This window comes from Myxocyprinus asiaticus, chromosome 46 (assembly GCF_019703515.2).
Source record: "Myxocyprinus asiaticus isolate MX2 ecotype Aquarium Trade chromosome 46, UBuf_Myxa_2, whole genome shotgun sequence".
Classification (NCBI taxonomy): Eukaryota; Metazoa; Chordata; class Actinopteri; order Cypriniformes; family Catostomidae; genus Myxocyprinus; species Myxocyprinus asiaticus.
In genome coordinates this window covers 23,142,704-23,165,028 of record NC_059389.1, presented here as the reverse complement: position 1 = coordinate 23,165,028, position 22,325 = coordinate 23,142,704, and the positions used below count along the sequence as shown (strand labels likewise).

At 38.7% G+C, this 22,325-nt stretch overlaps 1 protein-coding gene across 2 annotated transcripts in view; it reads left to right on the top strand.

The window, feature by feature from the left end:
- Positions 1-1,315: 1,315 nt before the first annotated feature.
- LOC127436187 (oxysterol-binding protein-related protein 5-like) overlaps positions 1,316-22,325 on the top strand; it is an 83,434-nt gene continuing 62,424 nt past the window's right edge. For both annotated transcript variants that reach the window (XR_007896347.1, XM_051690188.1), the window contains exon 1: positions 1,316-1,779. The gene's annotated coding sequence lies outside the window, so the exon portion shown is untranslated. The remainder of the gene's footprint in view (positions 1,780-22,325) is intronic.

Below are 22,325 nucleotides of genomic sequence, written 5' to 3'. Positions count from 1 at the left end.
TTGTTTAGTTTTGTACAACAAAATTAAATAATATTTAATGTAATTTTCATACCCCTATTTATTTAAATTTTTTTACCCTTACTGAGTTTTGTTAATGTCATGATAGTTTATGTTTGTATACATTTTAAGTAAGAGCAGCACTGAGAGCAGTACTCAGCCACAACATTAAAACCAAAAAAATTCAAGTAACTGTTAATTGGTGCAACTGTCCTATAGAGTGTTAAACATACACTGATCAGCCACAACATTAAAACCACCTGCTTATATTGTGTAAGTCCAACCTTGAGCTGCCAAAACAGCGCCAACCTGCATCTCAGAATAGCATTCTGAGATGATGTTCTTCTCACCACCATTGTACAGAGCGGTTATCTGAGTTACCGTAGACTTTGTCAGATCGAACCAGTCTGGCCATTCTCTGTTGACCTCTCTCATCAACAAGGCATTTCCGTCCACAGAACTGCCACTCACTGGATGTTTTTTGTTTTTGGCACCATTCTGAGTAAATTCTAGAGACCTGTGTGTGAAAATCCCAGGAGATCAGCAGTTACAGAAATACTCAAACCAGCCCATCTGGAACCAACAATCATCCATGCGATTATCTAATCAGCCAATCGTGTGGCAGCAGTGCAGTGCATAAAATCATGCAGATACAGGTCAGGAGCTTCAGTTAATGTTCATATCAACCATCAGAATGGTGAAAATGTGATCTCAGTGATTTGGACCGTGGCATGATTGTTGGTGCCAGACGGGCTGGTTTGAGTATTTCTGTAACTGCTGATCTCCTAGGATTTTCACACACAATAATCTCTAGAATTTACTCAGAATGGTGCCAGAAACAAAAAAACATCCAGTGAGTGGCAGTTCTGTGGACGGAAATGCCTTGTTTATGAGAGAGGTCAACAGAGAATTGCCAGACTGGTTTGAACGGACAAACTCTACAGTAACTCAGATAACCGCTCTGTACAATTATGGTGAGAAGAATATCATCTCAGAATGCTATTCTGAGATGCAGGTTGGCGCTGTTTTGGCGGCACGAGTGGGATCTACACAATATTAGGCAGGTGGTTTTAATGTTGTGGCTGATCGGTGTATGTTTAACACTCTATAGGACAGTTGCACCAATTAACAGTTACTTGAATTTTCTGTAGTAATAAGTAATAAGACCAAACAGAAGATTAAAAGTTCGTTTGTTCATTATGACGTCAAGATCTATGATTGCAACATGAGGGTTAAATCCAGCACCAGCGTTTCCATACTGGTTAAGCGCCTCCTATCAGCTCCAAAGGCATTTCCTGCCGTCCAGACTCCCATAATAAACAGATGTACGGCAGCGGTTATGGCACGCTTTGGACCGCTATTTTAGCTCTCCTGCTCCATCATCTTCCATTTCCTAAAAATGCAAGCGTGCACGGATAACTTTAAACTTCTTGCTCTATTGCGTTTGGAAAACAGTGTTTCGAGCGGTCTTTACTAATATCAGTATGGGAGATATTGAGACGTCATAAGAAGCGAACGTTACTTTGTTTCAGGACGAACGCGAGGGTCACAGAGTTCCATACCATTGTTTTTTTTGTTTGTTTGTTTGTTTGTTTGTTTGTTTGTTTTTTCTAAACGATTGACGGTTGCTAAGGTGATCCGAATAAAATCGAACTCAAAAAGATCAGTCTTTTCAACGTCGCATCATCAGCGTGAATTGAGATGAAGTCGTTCGGATATATCTAGATCGCTGCCACGTTTCTGTCTGTCTTCGAGGGGCGAAGTTGCTACTGCAACATAGAGGTGAGTGAAATATGGAATATTATGCGACATTGTGACCCATATAAAAGGAAACTCTTCTTATTTGTGTAATATCGGCAACGTAACGAGCATCATTGATCAAATTGCGTTTGGGTGTGTGATCATTCAGTTTCCTCTCCGGCATCCTTAGCCATTATGAATACATTTAACGTCATCTGTCGTGTTTACAGTACTGCATTATTTTGCTTTATGTTTCATTTTCGCAGCTGATGTGAACTGGCTTACACATATGCATTACATTTCATATTGTGTCCTCTACTGTCTTTCTCTTCTCTCATCCAGATCATGTCATATGCAATGCTATTAGCCAAAAGAAATGCAGCTGTCACTGTCAGACATTCAATATTATTATATTATATTATATTATATTATATTATATTATAATAGGAAATAAAACATAATAAAATAAAATATTGAATATAAAAACTCAATATAAAATATAATTACTATTATTTTGTAATGATAATTATTGTATTATAATCGTATGATTAATAGAATAATTATTTTTTATGAATATAATAATAATAATTATATTATTCCCAGCAGCTGTAGGGTGTGTACAGTGTGTTAGCATACCATGAGTTTGTCCTGTGGGTCACTTTTTGTTATACTAAACGCAATAATGAGAGAGATGATAGGATGTAGTAAATTCCACATGTTTGGCTACTAATAGTTAAAGTTTGGGATAGTTCACCTAAAACTGAAAATTGTGTCATCATTTACACAGCCTAATGTTGTTTCAAACCCATATGACTTTCTCTTTTTCATGTACCATATAAAGAGATGTAAGGCATTCACTTTCATTGCATCTTATTTTCTATATAGTGAAAGTGATGGTGTAGCGCCTGCTGCTTTGCTTATCCATTCGAATAATAATGGTCCATTGAATTCTAAGGGTCAGAGAGAGGTTAGAAAGTGGTCATAAAAAAATAAAATAAAATTTGTTTTGCAAAAACATTACAAGTTTGAACCTAAGGGAACAAAAAAGTATGATACGACACCATTAAGGCAAATCTGTTTGCTCTTAGAGATACAATTCTTTTATTCAACCTAAACCCATCAACACAGGTATTTTTTTTATATCAGTGAATTAATAAATTATACATTTATAAAAATGTATCATATTATTGCATTAAATCCATAACATTATAAAATTAATAAATTACAGGGCAATAAATTGCAATACATTTATTTCAGTTCTAAGGCTGTGAATTTAACATGTTAATTCAGTGTGATTAGTTATTTAAAAATAACATGTTAAAAAATGAACACAGCTAATCATGCCCACTGACCAAAGGAAATTTACTTCCAATGGAGCAATTTAAGCTTGAAGTATAACCTTTAAGTTTTTGCGACTCACAGTCTGCAGGGGGCAGTCAGTGCAACTCCAGCTGTATGGGCAGCAAACCAACAGCTGTGTTTGGAATGAGCACAGTGCAAGGGTCTAGTTTTTTACAACCTGGTCTCATAGTAAATTTTTTACTATAACCAGTGTTGGGCAAGCTACTCAGAAATGTAGCAAGCTAAGCTACCAACTACTGAACAGGAAAAAATAGTTAAGCTAAGCTAAAAGTTACACTTCAGAAGTAGAAAGTTACACTACAAGCTACACACCAAAAGTAGCTTGCTACATTTAAGCTACTTCATATTTTTTTCAACCAGATGCACAAAGAAAACTGTCATAGACAAAGCTTCTAAAAAAACTTATTTGCATAATGTTTATCAAAGCCATGGTACAGTATAGTACAATACAGTATACAAGTATGCAGTATGGTGCAATAAAATATGCATATAAAAAAAACATGTAAATTCATATTTATGCATGCTACCTATACAAACCCATGTGTTTAAAATTAGAAATCACTATTTTTACATTTTATTTTTCATATTTATTCTACTACCTCTACAAACATATATCCATTTGAACATAATTTCTTTTGCACATTCCAGTGTCTTACTGTTGTATTTCAGTATGTATTATAAGCAATTATATTGTGTGTGTGTTAGTGGTTGACTGATATATCGCCGAGGCCGATACATTTTTCCCGTTTGGCATATTTGTTTCTTGAGGGCGCCGAAAATCGGCTGCTTGCATGTGAAGCGACTGAGACATGTAAACGAATAGTCACAGTTCGTTTTGTTATTTTGTGCCATTGTGTTACTACAATAATAGACCGGTGTGCAACACAGTCTCATTTAAACGGTCCACATATCAGAGCCGCAGACGTGTTTGAGCTCATAATGTCAAAGTGCTTGGCTGTTTCATTCTCCTTCTCTCTTCTCAACAGTTCCCTGTAACTTTTAACTGTCTTATCTTATGATAAAATCTCATTTATACAGATGTAATAAACAAACCTCACAAAACGTGAGCAGATCCAGCATCCTGTGGAGCACTCATTTATTTACCTCTTAAGCATGTATTCTATCAGCCTCTCCTCAGCAGTTCCCTGTAACTTTTAACTTTCTTTTCTAATGATAAAAGGCAAATACCAATAAAACTTATATTATTTACCGTTTGCAAATATGCAGATATCTCGTTTAAACAGATGTAATTCATGAACCTCACGAAAATCCAGTGTTTTTTCCTCATCTAGCACTCATCTAATATCTTCCTCTGAAGCACGTATTATATCAGCCAGAATCAAAACTTCAGGATCAGGATCAAAACTTTCTCTGATTCACGAATCATGACAGTCAGTCCGTGACAATTTAAGCAAGCGATCCAGTCCGTTTAAACTGTCAGGAGATTGCTGCTCGTGCTGGATCCGCATGAGTGCGTGAGTGCAACTTCAAAGTAAAAGCTGCTATCTACTATTTAAAATACAATATTATTTTTTTATTTTTACAAAGTTAAAGTTTTGTGTGAAATTAAGTAAATAAAGTGCTAAATAAGAGTTTATATATATATATATATATATATATATATATATATATATATATATATATTTTGTGCAATTTTATGTTTTTGTTATTTACTGTATTCAATACGTATTTTGGCATTGAATCGGCCTATCGGCCACCCTGCTTTCTGGATATCGGCATCGGCCATTAAAAAACCCATGTCGGTCGACCACTAGTGTGTGTGTGTGTGTGTGCACATCTGGGCAGTAACAATGTGATATCTGATGGTAATACCATGGTACTTTGAGATACAATTACCGTATATATGTACTATTCTGTATTTATATGGTGCTTTAAAGTATTTCAAAGAATACCATGGTACTACCATGGTAATTTGATATATGATTACCACATTCATATTCAATTGAATGCACATGGTGCTTCAAGGTAATTCAAAGAATACCATGGTACAACTATGGCACTTCTTTATATGACTACCTTATTTGTATACCATTGTATTAACATGGCGCTCCCAGGTAATGGTAATTGTCTAAAAAACATGGTAATGCCATGCTACTTTCTGATGCGTTTTTGTGTAGGCTACTAAGTCTTTTGATACTCTTTTTGTGGTAAAATCTTTACCTGCAGCACCATTCAAGCTGTACACATGTTAATAATGACTTTCTTCATCACTGGCAAACGATAGGACACATTTGCAGGTTTGGTTTCCATTGACTGTAGATCCACTGCAACCATTGTTATCTTTATTTCCCTATCTGTCACTCACTCGAAGTTTTGTCGATATAGTGACACTAGGGGTCACTCTTGGGAGCCCGAGACACCTCTGGTCTTTGATAAAAGGCCAATGAAAATTGGCGAGTGGTATTTGCATGCCACTCCCCCGGACATACGGGTATAAAAAGAGCTGACGTGCAACCACTCATTCAGATTTTCTCTTCGGAGCCGAACGGTCGATGTCTACTGAGCTGACTCTGGTACGCCCTGACCAAGGCACCTCTTGGCATAGACTGTGCAAATATGCGGTTCCCCCAGTGAGCCTACTTGCACAGACTCTGTGCAAGGTCAGGGAGGAGCAGGTCGTCCTGGTAGCATCCTACTGGCCCACCCAGACGTGGTTCTCGGACCTCACGCTCCTCACGACAGCCCCCCCCGGCGAATTCCCCTGAGGAAGGACCTTCTTTCTCAGGGATGGGGCACCATCTGGCACCCGTGACCAGATCTCTGGAATCTCCATGTCTGGCCCCTTGACGGGATGCGGAAGACCTAAGTGGTCTACCACCCGCAGTGGTAGACACGATCACTCAGGCTAGGGCCCCCTCTACGAGGCACCTGTATGCCTTTAAGTGGCGTCTGTTCGCTAAGAGGTATTCTTCCCGACAGGAAGACCCCCAGAGATGTGCAGTCGGATCGGTGTGTTCCTTCCTGCAGGAGAGGTTGGAAGGGTGGCTGTCCCCTTCCACCTTGAAGGTGTATGTTGCTGCTATAGCAGCACACCACGACACAGTGGACGGTAAGTCCTTAGGGAAGCAAGTAGGCTGGACCCCTCCAGACCACGCCACATTCCCGCATGGGACCTCTGTGTAGTTCTTCAGGGTCTACAGAGAGCCCCCTTTGAGCCTTTGCAGTCAGCTGAGCTTAAGGCACTCTCCTTGAAGACTGCCCTCCTGACTTTCGTCCCGGGTAGTGGCACTCAATGCAAGCGGATAAGCCCGGGATAGCCGGCCGGGTGTATCACTTGCACATAGCGCCTTTCACCTCCTCTGAGCTGAAGATGTGTGCCATTAATTCCCAGAAGTGTTCACAAACTGACTTCCTCTGAGCCCTGTGGCAGTCGAGTTTTCGGAGAGACTCGCTGCCGGCCCAGTACATGTGCTAACTAAGAGCCCTGTTCTGGGGTAGGTGCTCCGCATGTGGTGGTTCCCTGTAAGGTAACCCCATGCGATGTATATCTTCCGCTAATTCGTTTCCCTGTTGGCAAACTGCGTCTTCCTTGGACAGAGCCCCCTCTGCCACAGTCTCCATGTTTGTAGTAACTCCTCCCCTGTTGGGTAGGATCTACCATGAGACTTCTCCACATGGTTGGCAAGACCTGTGACATATTTTCCACTTAAATATCCCCCCCTCTCTCTGGGTGAGGTGTGGTCTTCACGGTGTCCTCCCCTTGGGAGGGACACCCCCCGACTAGACCTGGTCGGCCCTTTTTTTAGGGAGTGGAAAAAAAAGAAGGGGAAAAGAGGCCACGACTGGGCTAGCCTGTCTCTATCTTTTGGGTAGTCGACTTGTCCCCAAAGGACCGTTCGACACTCATAACTATGTTGGGGGAGGTTATGTGTCGGCCTGGTGCGCTGGCTAAGAGGCACACAGTTGTCTGCCCATCACACACCGCCAGTTCACGTAACACAGTTCAGCCAGTTGCAGTGTTTTGTATAGGGACCCCGAGTGTCACTACATCGACACAACGTCAAGTGAGTGACAGATAGGGAACATCATGCTTACTTGCGTAACCTCCGCTCCCTGATGGAGGGAACAAGATTTTGTGTCCCTCCTGCCACAACGCTGAACTACCCGCTGAAATGGCCGGACCTTGTCTCGGCTCCTCAGCATAAAACCCGAATGAGTGGTTGCACGCCAGCTCCTTTTATACCCGTATGTCCGGGAGAGTAGTATGCAAATACCACTCACCAATTTTCATTGGCCTTTTATCAAAGACCAGAGGTGTCTCGGGCTCCCAAGAGTGACCCCTAGTGTCACTACATCGACACAACGTCTCGTTCCCTCCATCAGGGAATGGAGGTTACGCAAGTAACCATGACGTTTCCTTATTTTAAATATTCAGTGAGCATGTTGGCAAGTGAGAGCGTATACCAAATGATTCACCACTTTGCTATAGCATGTGACCAATTAATTGGAAAGAACCGACTCAGATGAGCAATTCAGTTGTGAGCCGGACATCTTTAGTTCTGATTTAACACTGGTGATAGTAAACACCGTTGTGATGTGTGATGTAGCAGTGTAGCTTTTGTCAAAAATAACGATTGCTTTACTACTGAAAAGATACTTGATTTAAAAACTAGCGAAGCTACCACCTGAGAAATTTAGTTAAGCTAATAGCTTCGCTGTCACTGACTATAACTACATTTTTGCAAAATCACTTTTGTGTGCCTCATTTTACATATTGCTGCAGTTTTCTGGATAAACACTAGAGGTGGTACAACAGCAATGAGTTTTATTCACTTTCAGACAAATCACTAGTAAAACAGCAGATTAACAGTTCATAAACACTTATTTTTTGCTTTGTTCCCCACACAGTACTATCTTATTATATCAAAACACTTTTACTATAACGCATGTGTAACAATGTTAGTATCTTGGCAAATGGAGGAGTCAGGAGGCAGTGGAACATTCAATGTGAGTATTTTTATTACATCTTCAGTGTCGGATAAAACATAAACAAAAGGGCTCTTAGTGGCCAAATGTACACATAAACAAGTCAATGAGAGTTCACTTTGATTGTAGCGGACATACGCTGCCAACTCTCTCTGCTGTCTCTTTCTGCCAACTGATGCGTCTCTCCGCCTTTTCAGGTCTCCCTCCGCCATCACTATAACAAGACACAGGTGCTAGTAATAATGACAGCCCAGGTGACAAGCCTTACCACTCTCCCTCTCCCGCAGACATATACATGACCACGCCCCCATACCCACAGCATCTCCCCCATACCCACAGCATGATTTGAAAGACGATATATTTTAACGCTTGCATTACATAAACAACTACATATACAAGGTCACTCAAGTGTAACTAACTTGCATGGTCAACTTTCAATCCCGGAACAGTGAGGTTCAAGATGAGCAAACCTAAGTCCACAAGTGAGCCCAAAGTGTCATAGAAGCGACTCGAAATGACATGGCTGTTTCAGCTATTGCATTTTTCATCTCACATTTGCTTTTATGACACAATTTGTTAGTTTTAGGTGTCGGGTTTAGGTTAGTGATGTTTAGGGTAGGGATGTCGATTTTGTTCATTTCAAAATGTAAAATTAATTATCTTACATTTGCTTTTTATTACACTATTGGTCAAGTTTATGTTAAAGGTCTAGAATAGGGAAGTAGGTTTTATTCATTTAAAACTCCAGAGAGTCTTAACCGTAAAAACCTCATCTTTTTGGGAGAAAATTAAACTCGCTTATAGTGCCCCTCAGTGGACATTTCACCTTAAAACTGCAGCAATTCATATAATGAACCACGTAATATCATTTTGCAAAAATTCTTTGCCACAGTCATGTAATTTTTATGAGATCAAGCTGGTTTTTTAAAGTTTCAATACACTTATGTTCGATGATATGAAAATAAATCAAGTCAATAAATTAAGTTCTCTAATAAATGCTTTACTCGTCTTTGAATTATCTGAATTTTTATTTTTAATATAAATAATGTTTTTAATTATTTAGATTAATTATATATTCAATTATCTTTATTTTGGGGCCTATTTCGGTAAATATTGATATGCGATTAATTGCGACTAATTCGATTAATCAGAATATCAAAAAAATTTTATTACATTTTAATCAATTGACAAATTTATTGAACTGACAGCCCTAATATGTTCACGTTTAGATCTGTACCATATTGCTTGAATAGAAGAGCCAAGTGACATTTTATGAAGATTAAACCAAGAATCAAGCTGCTCAAACAGCCCAGTGTTTGTTCTTTTAATTTTTTCAAACTCTTCTGTTCCCACTGTCTTGGTTTTCTTGCTGATAGCTCTTTTGGTTTCCAATACCCAGCAATACAAAAGGAAAATTGTGATAGATCTTGCTTGAGTCTGAGTTGTTGTTTTACTAATTTTGAATGTAATCTAGTATGTAATATGTACAAGTTTAATTTTTTTGTGCTGTTGAATTAACCTGATTTCCCCAGTGAAACTTCCATGTTATATCTTGGTAAGGTAGCATTATAGCAAGGCTTTTAGCAGAGCTCTCAGCTTTATGTTAATTTGCTTGGATTTGCTACATTCCAGCAGTCAAAATGCCAAGCACTTCATTTTTAGCCTCTCATCCACAAGTACCATGCTCCAAAAGGAACTGCTGATTACTCATGCTTGGCTCATGCTTGAAAGCCTGAAATATGGCTAGGTTGTTTCTATAGCAGTAGATTAATATGAGAGTGGGCTTGCTTTTTCTATTGTTATTTTTTCATTTAATTAAAGGGACATTGTTCAGTATGTTTAAAATCTTTGCAAAAATTCTGGCTGATATCAATAACAAAATAATTATTTCTGTTATGGCTGACAACCATTACGTTGAACAATATAAAAAAAATGCTGTCTTTAATAAATAAATAAATAAATAAATAAATAAACAAATAAATATTTACATTATGTTTTACATGGTATAGTTAAATTTATGCATCAGAACATTGTAATGTACAATATGAATGATGGATAACTTTATTTCTTTTGAAACCTGGCCTCACCGCTCATCGCTCCATGTCGTTCCAAACCTGTACGACTTTCTTTCTTATGCGGAACACAAAAGGAGATGTGTTAATGAATGTCCATCTTTACATTACAATGGCAGTTCATAGTGACTCACATTAAAGTTTAAAAAAGGACCCAAGAGTATCATAAAAGTAGTCCAAGAGACCTGTGCATCACGTCTTCTGAAGGCATACGTTAGGTTTAGGTGAGAAACAAACAACCCGAAATATAAGTAATATTTCGGTTTAGCGCTAATCAGAGCATTGCTTCTCTCATAGCGCGCATGAACATACAACAAACCTCAATATTTTCACCAAAAAAAACAAAACAATTAAATTTAGGTTATTTTTCACCAGATCCTGTTTTTGGCAGATGTTTTGGTTTGGGGCATAACAAAATGCGTTATGTTTTCTGTGCTGGTGTTTGACAATATCAGATTAGTGTCTGAACTACTGAGGTGCCAAGATGTTTGTTGTGGAGCTGCCAGCCATACCACATTTAAGACATCCTGGTCTTCTTAGGTGCCTTTGCAGCTTATCCAATATGTCAAGATCTTACAAATTCAGGATATTTAATGCATGGAAATGGAGGATGGAAAATGTTTTCATTTAAATAAATCTTAGTCCACATTACACAACTCAAGCCTGTCTCCATTGATGTTTTCAGTTGGCGACTAGTCAGCTGTATAGTTTGCGATGTAGATTCAAAAGAACCTGCTCATAAGAGTCATTCATTCGTGAATTGGGCTTCACTGGTTGCGCTGTATGTTTCACCCTACTGATTAGTAGCAGTGTTGCATTGCCGCTGAATGGTAGCGCTGCAAACACTCTCAGAGTACTTTAGCACATTCCTGTCTGCATTGGCAGAAGAATACATGTTCGAGAACCGTTAACACAACTGAAAGTTATGAAAATCTTCTGATTTTGGTGTTTTTTTTAAATATTATTTTTTTAAATAGAACCGGCTATATTGTGTAACTCTAGATTGTGTTGAAGTTGTAAAGATGCCTTAAAGGCACCCTGCAGTGCTACTTAGGTTGGCAGATGTCAGTTTCCCTCCCACCTTTAGAATTCAATCTTCAAAGACAAATCGTTTTCTGCTTTTCTCATTTTTCATTCATCTCTTACTGTGGAAAACAAATTTAACTGTAGAGATGGCACTGTTTCAGTTTTCTCTGTAGAAAAGCTCATTATACCAGCGTGATATATTGAAGTTCAAGTTTAGTTTGTATCTGTCTCTGTGCAGTAGGCTGAGTTTTGTATTTTTATGTATTATATGTATGCTTTTTGGAATTCATTTTGCACAGAAGAGCAAAGTAACAGAATAAACAGATGTAAGATATGAGCTTACAAAGTGTACTAATCTCTGGCTTTAGGAGTTTTATCAGTCACGCTGTATTTGTTTTGAATTGAAAAAGATAGCTCATGGTGTATGTGAGTGTGTGTGTGTACAGTCAAATGTATGTGCGCACAACCAATTTTCCATTTTTCTCTTTCTGCCATCCTTTATTATATACAGCTGAAGTCAGAAGTTTACATACACCTTAGCCAAATACATTTAAACTCAGTTTTTCACAATTCCTGACATTTAATCGTAGAAAACATTCCCTGTCTTAGGTCAGTTATAGTGTTGTCAAAAGTACCGGTACTTCGATACCAAGTTGGTACTAAAATAATTTTTTTCCACAGTACCGGTAGTACTGAGCACCGACTCTGTCCGGTACCAGCACGCAGTATAACTGACACACGACCGCTTTAAAATGCTCACAGGCTTATTTTGAACGCGTGCTCTGTTACTCCTTTTACACTGAAATGAACAATTAATCCTAGTGACATTTATTAAACCGCTGAAGGCTACAATCTTAGTGTGGATGAGCTGCATACTTTAAATGAATGTATAAATCCGACCGCTCCTACACTGGAAACTCCACAGACACTGAGAATCATTCACGTTGTTTGAGATGACAAAGCAGAGCACTAATCCACTGTGAACCACGCAGAACATGTAAACTATATATTTATATAATTAAATCACAACATTTGCACTTTAATCTCAACTCAACTTTATTTATATCGCATTTAAAACAACAGAGTTGACCAAAGTGCTTCACAGTAATAAAATTTAAAACATAACATTTCAGAATTACCACATACACAAACACCAGTAATCTAAAATACAGACACTCCAAAACGGTGTCCTACATTTCATTTGTCAGACTCAAAGGCCAGTGTAAAGAGAGGAGATTTCAGACATGAATTTTAAATTTTTTATTAATTTTACATTTTGAAATGAACAAGATCGACGTACCTACCCTAAACATTACTAACCTAAACCGGACACCTAAAACTAACAAATTGTGTCATAAAAGCAATGATCACACTGGGACGTGACACAAACTGTTTATCTGGAAAAGTGAAGCTTCTAGCAAAGAACCCATGTCAAAATAAAAGCACGATTCAAAATAAAAGATAGATGCTTGAAATTGAAGAAATAAAATAAAAATATATTACAACTCTATATTAAAATGTAATATTCTCCATAATAATAATAATTAATCAACTTATCACAAGCAAGACAGCTGTTGAATAAAAGTTTGGCAAAAAAATAAAAAATAAAAAATGCAATGACGTTAAAATGTTCTCACTTATTAAAAGCTTTAAGAATGAATTGATTAGACACCATTTTGATGATTAAATTAAATTAAACTAAAACATGTTATAATAATTATTAAACTAATTATTAAATAATTGAAAAGAACTAAATTGGTGTGTTCAATAGCACATGATCATATTAGCATATTTTTGCTGTGTTATCAAAAATTGTTATTGAGAACCGTGAAATTTCACTGGTATCGGTACCGACTACTGAAATTTTGGTACCGTGACAACACTAGTCAGTTAGGATCACTACTTTATTTTAAGAATGTGAAATGTCAGAATAATAGCAGAGAGAATGATTTATTTCAGCTTTTATTCCCAGTGGGTCAGAAGTTTACATACACTTTGTTAGTAATTGGTAGCATTGCCTTTAAATTGTTTAACTTGGATCAAACATTTTAGGTAGACTTCCACAAGCCTCTCACAATAAGTTGCTGGAATTTTGGCCCATTCCTGCAGACAGAACTGGTGTAACTGAATCAGTTGTTTAGGTCTCCTTGCTCGCACACGCTTTTTCAGTTCTGCCCACACATTTTTTTTAATCGGATTGAGGTCAGGGCTTCGTGATGGCCACTCCAATACCTTGACTTTGTTGTCCTCAAGTTATTTTACCACAAATTTGGAGGTATGCTTGCGGTCATTGTCCATTTGGAAGACCCATTTGTGACTGAGCTTTAACTTCCTGGCTGATGTCTTGAGATATTGCTTTAATATATCCACATAATTTTCCTTCCTCATGATGCCATCTATTTTATGAAGTGCAGCAAAGCACCCCCACAACATGATGCTGCCACCGTCATGCTTCACTGTTGGGATGGTGTTCTTCGGCTTGCAAGCTTCACCCTTTTTCCTCCAAGCATAACGATGGTCATTATGGCCAAACAGTTAAATTTTTTTCTCCAAAAAGTAAGATCTTTGTTCCCATGTGCACTTGCAAAATGTAGTCTGGCTTTTTTATGGTGGTTTTGGAGCTGTGGCTTCTTCCTTGCTGAGCAGCCTTTCAGGTTATGTCGATATAGGACTTGTTTTACTGTAGATATAGATACTTGTCTACCTGTTTCCTCCAGCATCTTCACAAGGTTCTTTGCTGTTGTTCTGGGATTGATTTGCACTCTTTGCACCAAACTACATTCATCTCTAGGAGACAGAATGCGTCTCCTTCCTGAGTGGTATGATGGCTGCGTGTTCCCATGGTGTTTATACTTGCGTACTATTGTTTGTACAGATGAACGTGGTACCTTCAGGCATTTGGAAATTGCTCCCAAGGATGAACCAGACTTATGGAGGTCCACAATTTTTTTTGTCCAAAATTGGCTGATTTCTTTGATTTTCCCATGATGTCAAGTAAAGATGCACTGAGTTTGAAGGTAGACCTTAAATACATCCACAGGTATACCTCCAATTGACTCCAATTAACAATTAGTATATAAGAAGCTGATTGGCTAATTGCCTAAAGGCATTTTCTGGAATTTTCCAAGCTGCTTAAAGGCAAAGTTAACTTAGTGTATGTAAACTTCTGACCCACTGGAATTGTGATATAGTCAATTAAAAGTGAAACAATCTGTCTGTATACAACTGTTGGAAAAATTACTCGTGTCATGCACAAAGTAGATGTCCTAAATGATTTGCCAAAACTATAGTTTGCTAATATGAAATCTGTGGAGTGGTTAAAAAATTCGTTTTAATGACTTCAACCTAAGTGTATGTAAACTTCTGACTTCAACTGTACATGCTATCTCATTTTTGTTATGTTTTATTTTATTTGTAGATTTGTTGCTTTTATTAGTTTCTACACTATCAAAAAGTACTAAAAAGTACCATGGTACAACCATGCTTTTTTTTTTCTTGGACATGGTACCATGGCAATGCCATCATATTTGGCATATACCTTGTAAATACCTTGTTTTATATACATGTACCATGGTATTCTTCATAGTACCTTGGAGCAGCTTCCAAGACAGCACATGTACATCACCGAGATGTCTGTTTTTGGTCTTTTCATCTGGACAGCATCACAGTCTAATTTACATCTGATAAACATCTTAAAAAGATAAGATTTACAAACATTCTAAATCATAAACATCTCAGAGACATCTGATGAATGTCTTATTGACATCCAAGACATAATTATTGACTTACGTCTTATAGACGCATTGCAGATGAGCAGGTCTTTCAGATTAAATAGACTTCTGGGTGATGTACATCTTTTTGTTTTTTTAGAATCATTTTAAAATCTTTCTGAATAACATGGATTATCAAAACAACAAAATGATTCAGCTTTTCAATCATATTGTTATGATGATATAATTTGTAATAAAAAACAATGTTGTATTAATTCATTAAGAATAGAAAAATCTTCATTATTGAACTCAGGCTTTTGATCTCCACTGTATATCAAAGTATTATGGTATTATCATCTGGGTACCACCACATTCTTTTTAATTTTTATGTAATAGTATAGCTAGATGTTGCCAATAAATGTTCCAGTTCATGGTTTGGCAAGGTTGTTTTTTTGTGTGGTTTTTTTTACTTGCCTATATATAATTTCCTAATCTCTTGATTATTTATACCTTTTTTTCATTTGACTGTATTTAAAAAGCCATGATTGCTGCAGTCTATTATTTACATGGAAGATTCTAGGTTACTCCTGAAGTCTGTATGTCATCAGTCACTCCAGACTGCTGTTCAAGCCCTCCTATACTTGATGCACCACGTTTTAAGCAGTGGAAGATGTCCTGCCCTACTTTCATTCCTCTGCAGTGTGACTATGGGATGTTAACAGAGTGTGTGCTGTTCTGCACACACTCACAGGGGACTCTTGGTACAGAGTGACAGAGCATAGTATAGAGAAAGAGGGGGACATTTATAGGACGGATTTACAGATAGATGGAAAGAGGACAGGAAAAGATGGGTAAAAGTTTGGGAAAGGACACAAACTGGATTCAGTTTTGTGTTGACTAAATGTGCGCCACAGCTGTGCTCTAACCACTAGACCACGATGTAGAGGTTTGGGATCGTTGCCTTTTTCATGCATCAATAATCAGAATATTTTCTCGATGATTATCAATATATACTGTATCAGTATTTATTTATTTATTTATTTTTTCAGATATAAACAGGGCTAACCGTTGCACCATAGTGTTTGTGTTTTCAAACATATTTCTCATCACAACTTTGGTAAATTGTGAGCGGCAGGGTAAATTAAAGGGGGCCGCACACCGGACGATTCTGGCAGAGGTCATGGTGCATTCTAAAATTAGAAAAAAAAATTCTATGAAGGTGCATACACTCTCTCAGGACTGCTCAAATGTTTTCAGTGGAGCACGGAGCATAACTCCATTTCCATTAAATTTGACCCAAATAATTATCATAGGACAAAGTTTATTTACTCTAGCCATCAGTGGATGATATATTGTGTATATATTATGTGATATATTATGCATTTTGCATATAGCCTACTCAATGTATTTTCAGTTACAAGCATGTCTTTTTGTGGTTTGACACCTTGAATGAAACCTCTTCAAAGATACATACAGTGAAACTGAATAATAATGAGCTCTAAAATACCCGTCCTGTGTTGTTATACCTGTACCTTGCAACCTGCTTCAGTAAATGTTATATCACCCCTTGTGTTCTCCAAACCATATTACACCAGTAAACAGAAGACCAGCTGAGTGAATTAGAAAGCACACAAAGTGAGCTTCTATTTCAAATGTCGGCTAATGTTAATATATCGATGCCTCAAAAATCGTCCTGGTTACTTGCATAACCTCCATTCCCTGATGGAGGGAACGAGACGTTGTGTCGATGTAGTGACACTAGGGGTCACTCTTGGGAGCCCGAGACGCCTCTGGTCTTTGATAAAAGGCCAATGAAAATTGGCGAGTGGTATTTGCATACCACTCCCCCGGACATATGGGTATAAAAGGAGCTGGTATGCAACCACTCATTCAGGTTTTGTGCTGAGGAGCCGAGACAAGGTCCCGGCCATTTCAGCGGGTAGTTCAGCGTTGTGGCAGGAGGGACACAACGTCTCGTTCCCTCCATCAGGGAACAGAGTTTACGCAAGTAACCAGGACGTTCCCTATCTGTCACTTACTCGAAGTTGTGTCGATGTAGTGACACTAGGGGTCCTATACAAAATGCCGCAACTGGCTGAACTGTGTTACGTGAACTGGCGGTGTGTGATGGGCAGACCACTGTGTGCCTCCTAGCCAGCACACCAGGCCGACACGTAACCTCCCCCAACGCTGTTATGAGTGTCGAACGGCCCTTTGGGGACAAGTCGACTGCTCAAAAGATAGAGACAGGCTAGCCCAGTCGTGGCCTCTTATCCTCTTTTTTTTCCTCTCCCCCCAAAAAAAGGAATTAACCGACTGGGGCCACCAGGTCTAGTCGGGGGGGGGGGGGGGGGGGGGGTGTCACATCCACTTGGATGGAAATACGTCACATGGTCTTGCCGAGCTTTGTCGGAAGTATGTCATGTGGAGAAGTCCCATGGTAGGTCCTACCCTATGGGGGAGGAATTTCTACAAACATGGTGACTGGGGAAGAGGGGCCTCTGCCCAAGGAAGACGCAGTTTACCAATAGGGAAACGAATTAGCAGAAGATATACATTGCATGGGGTTACCTACGGGGAACCACCACATGCGGAGCACCTACCCCAGTACAGGGCTTAGTTAGCAGGTGTACTGAGCCAGCAGCGTGTTTCTCCGCAAACTCGTCTGCCACAGGGCTCGGAGGAAATCATCCAGGGAACACAGTTTGTGAACACTACTGGGAATTAACAGCGCACGTCTTCAGCTCAGTGGAGGTGAAAGGCACTATGCACAAGCGATACACCCGGCCAGCTGTCCCGGACTTACCTGCTTATGCCTGCCACTACACGGGACGAAATCGGTTCCACCCGGAGATTGTAGAACCTCGCAAAGGTATTGGGTGTTGCCCAGCCCGCTGCTCTGCAAATGTCTGTTAGAGAGGCACCACTGGTCAAGGCCCAGGAGGCCGCTACACCCCTGGTAGAATGGGCTCGTAGCCCTGCCGGGGGCGGCACGTCCTGGGCTTGATATGCCATTGTAATGGCGTCAATGAGCCAGTGGGCGATCCTCTGCTTGGAGACAGCGCTTCCTTTCCGCTGTCCACCAAAGCAGACAAAGAGCTGCTCAGAGACTCTAAAGCTCTGCGTGCGATCCAAATAGATGCGTAAAGCGCGCACCGGACACAGCAACGTCAGGGCTGAGTCTGCCTCCTCCTAGGGCAACGCTTGCAGGTTCACCACCTGGTCCCTAAAAGGGGTCGTGGGATCCTTGGGCACATAGTGCCCAGGGGCATTCTCTGCAGTGCACCAGTGCAGAGGAGGGAGAAGCCGCTGAAATGTGCCGTCAGATCCAGCAGAGGTGAATGAACAGTCAGCTCAGTAAACATCGACCGTTCGGCTTCGAAGAGAAAATCTGAATGAGTGGTTGCATACCAGTTCCTTTTATACCCGTATGTCCGGGGGAGTGGTATGCAAATACCACTCGCCAATTTTCATTGGCCTTTTATCAAAGACCAGAGGTGTCTCGGGCTCCCAAGAGTGACCACTAGTGTCACTACATCGACACAGTTTCGAGTGAGTGACAGATGGGGAAATATTGATAAAATAACTTCCTGATCAAAAATCGATATATAGATATTTTATGATGTGCGTAGTGTAGACACGTATAACTTCTTATTCAGACACAGTTAAATAATAAAAAAAAAAAAAACTGGGACCAAATTATTTTCATGCCGTTCAGTTTCGTTAACGGTTCTCGAATGTCTACATTCTTCGGACAATGCAGATTGAACACTGTACGAAAATTCTAACGGCAAAGAAAGTAGTATAAATTGGATACGATGAGAGAGATTTTGTATGGCGAAATAATACAACGACAATAAATAACACATCTTTGTATTGTGTTGTCTTCACTGGTTGCACACAACAACAAGCATACAGCATGACCAGTGTTGTCAACAAACGAATGACACTTGCCAGTTCTTTTAAAATAAATCGATCAAAACTAGAATGTAGTTAATGGTTTGAATCTGTCTAGTGACTCATTGAATTGATCAGAGTTGTTTTTGACCTACTAACTGGCCAGCAAATCATTACTTTTGTTATGTCCAATTCTAAAGAAACTGAGACCTTTAACTTTATGTGTACATTAAGGCTTGTGAAACTGTAATTCTCACAATTACAGAGACACATTTGAAACAGTTATGTTGTCATAATGGTACTTAACAAAAACAATACTGTTTTTCTCATTTTTTTAGTGTATTTGTAGGACAAATGAAAAAAGTACAAAAAAAAAAAAATCATTAATGGAATTGTTACCAAACCAGAATCATAATGTTAAACAGAAATCAGAACCAGAATCGTTAAATACCTTATGATTCCTGTGTCTAGATATAAACAAGCTTAGTGTCATGAAAATTATGTCGACTGTCGACTTTTTTGCAAAATAATATTAAGTGGCTCTTGACATGTATTGCGGCAGTTCTGAGGTGATATGTCCACTTAGTGGCGCTACAAAGATAATTAAATTTTCTCCTTAACCCCTTAAACTCTGGTGCATTTTTGGTTTTTCAAAAAACGATTTTTCACACTCAAATTTAAAACCTTACCATTCACACATACTGTGGACTAATTGCAAAAAAGTTGTCTAATTTTTCAGAGAACCGCCCAAATAAAAAATTAATAAAAAAAACTCAAATTATTCATAAATAATATTGTATGTGTTTATAATCTTATGATAACCAGAATAATGTTTTTATTATTATTATTATTATTATTATTATTATTATTTGTCCTAACTTTGTAAACATGTAATTCTGGTTCTTTTCACTCTGCCTCACTTTGAAAAGTTGAAGGTTTTGAAAGTTAATGCTCTATTGAGTTTTAAATCAACAACACCTACTTCCCTACCCTAAACCTTAAACCTATACCTAAACGATAGTGTCATAAAAAGCAAATATGAGATGAAAAACGCAATTGCCAAACCAACCACGTTATTTTGTGTTGCTTCAGTGAAACTTTCGGCTCATGTGTTGACTAATGTGCTCTTCAGGACTTGTACCTTGGTCCTTTGCATCACAAATGCAATGCTCTTATCAGTTGAGCTACCGCACAATTTGATAGTGATCGAACAAGCTTGTAAATGTAGTTGGTTATGTAATGCAGATGTGAAAATGTATTGCCTTACAAGTCATGTGCTGTAGTAAAAGTGTTTTTATGTCATAAGATAGCATTGTGTTAGGAACATGGTAAAAAGTACGCGTTTATGAACTGATAATCTGCCCTTTTACTGGTGATATGTGTGAAAGTGATTTTTTTGTTGTTGTTGTATTAGTGTCGTTTCCTGCCGATACGTAAAATGAGCTACGTAAAAATAATTTTGCAAAAATGTAGGTATTGTAATGTGATTCTATGAGTCCAGGTTGATATAAACACATATATTTAAGTGATGATGCAGGTAAACCTGTATTGAGCTCAACAGTTCATATTAATGGAAGGGTTGTGAAAGGAGGTGTTTTTATGTGCGTTTCAGACTAGCTGGTTCTTTTTAGACTCTGCATCTGCCTGTTCAACCAAGTCATAATGATTTTCATGGTGTAATTGAGCAAGTGAAATTGAGCACTTAAGCACAATCCAAAATCAGTCACAGATTCTGAGAAACAAAAGGATCACACTGTTCCCTTCATGTTGTGCCATCTGGAAACTGCAATGGAGGAGAAAGCTTCCTCAGAGAATAGGTTGTCCTGAGCTGTAATTGGCCCCACTAGATATTCTGAGGTTCATAAACACTACAATCAAGTCTGTACGCTTTTGTTTCATGAAGTGTAAACAAGTCTGCACTTCCCTCCTCATGTATGCTTGTGAAAGCTAAGGGAAAAATAAATACTGTATATAATATGGCTGTCTCTGCATCTCTTAAGTAAACAGTCATAAGGACTTGATAGGAAAGACTTTATGTACCAGAGGTGGATTGTTACACCATGTCCTAACCATACGTGACGTAAGATTCCAGTGACGTAGTGAATTTTCAGGGGGCGGGGCTAACCGGCGTGATGTAGAAAAAATAAAAACTGAGCAATCTGCGAATGTCCAGTCAGTTAGGATGAAAACTCGGATTAACGTGTTACTTTATTGCGTCATGTGTGTTGAGGACACTGTGCTATGAGAAGAAATTCACTGTATATTTCATTCAGTACTCAAAAAAACAGTTCCATCTAATTAAAAATGGACTATGCCACCCAATATTTGTGTGTGCTGTTATTGTGCTTGTGAGAGTTAGTTAGTTTAGCCCAAGATGGACCACTTATATTAAAAGTGCACTCAGTAACTTTTGTCTTTGTGCCATCTTGGACTTACACTGACAACAAGCGGCTGAGATGCAGCATCATTTAAAATCAATAGTTTTCAGTTTCAGATGCCATTGTAGAATTGTAGTATTCACAGTCAGAGTGAAAGTGTGATGGTTACTGAGATTAAGCGAGTAGTATTCAGCTGGTCATGTGATTCTAACATGGCAGCCCCCATGTGCGGACCCTCTCCATGTAGAATAAAACAGCTTTTATAAGGTTACTGATATGACTGGAGTATTAATTTTAATGTGAGTGGTCATGATTTCCTATATACTGTATATTGCAAAATTACAATTCACGTTTTTAGGAGTTAAACTTTTTTAATGAGGAAAAAATTCACCTTTATAATTAATGGGAGAAATTGGAACACCTAAAATGGGAGATGTAGAACAGGAAGTCCCTTACCAGTAAAAGAGGCTATCACCTTTTTAGATACAGACATCCCCTGTCAGTCAACTTGAGAACGCACATGCGCATTAGCGGGACCAGCCTGAAAACTAGAATTTCTTTGCATGATCTGAGCTAAAGAAGCACAATTTATGATACCATTGGCCCTGTCCCAAATGGCACACTTGATGTGGACCTGCGGTCTCGTGGCCTTCATTTGATTCCCGCGAAGTCCACAAGACCGTAGAGTTTCCCATTTGACATTTTAGCACTCCGAGGGGTGCTCGCGAGTTCCCCCTTTGTACCCTCAATGCACCCTTCGGCTGAGCCCGCATCAGTGCGAATTCCACAGCGGACTATTACCCAACAGTCACCGCTACTGATCCTCTTGACCAATCACAGCGAACTGGAGTTTCTGTGCCGGAGGAAAAAACATAGCGGACGAGGTGATATCAATCACGGATTAAAAATGTATTTATTAATTGTTTTTACTGATTGCTAGTGGCGGATCTCTTGCATATCATGTGTATATAGTATCACTTTTAAGTCTGATGTGTTGAACTGGTTCAGAACTTTGTTTTGTTTAATTTTCCAGAGATATGGAATTACTCCTGTTCAGTTTATTGAATAGTTTTTCTTGGGGAAGTTTTACGTTCATAAAAGTAAGTAACCTAACATTAAACCTTTGCTATTTTTGTTTCACAGAGGATTTTAGAATTATTACGAGTCTCTAAAATATGAAGACATGAGAGAATATT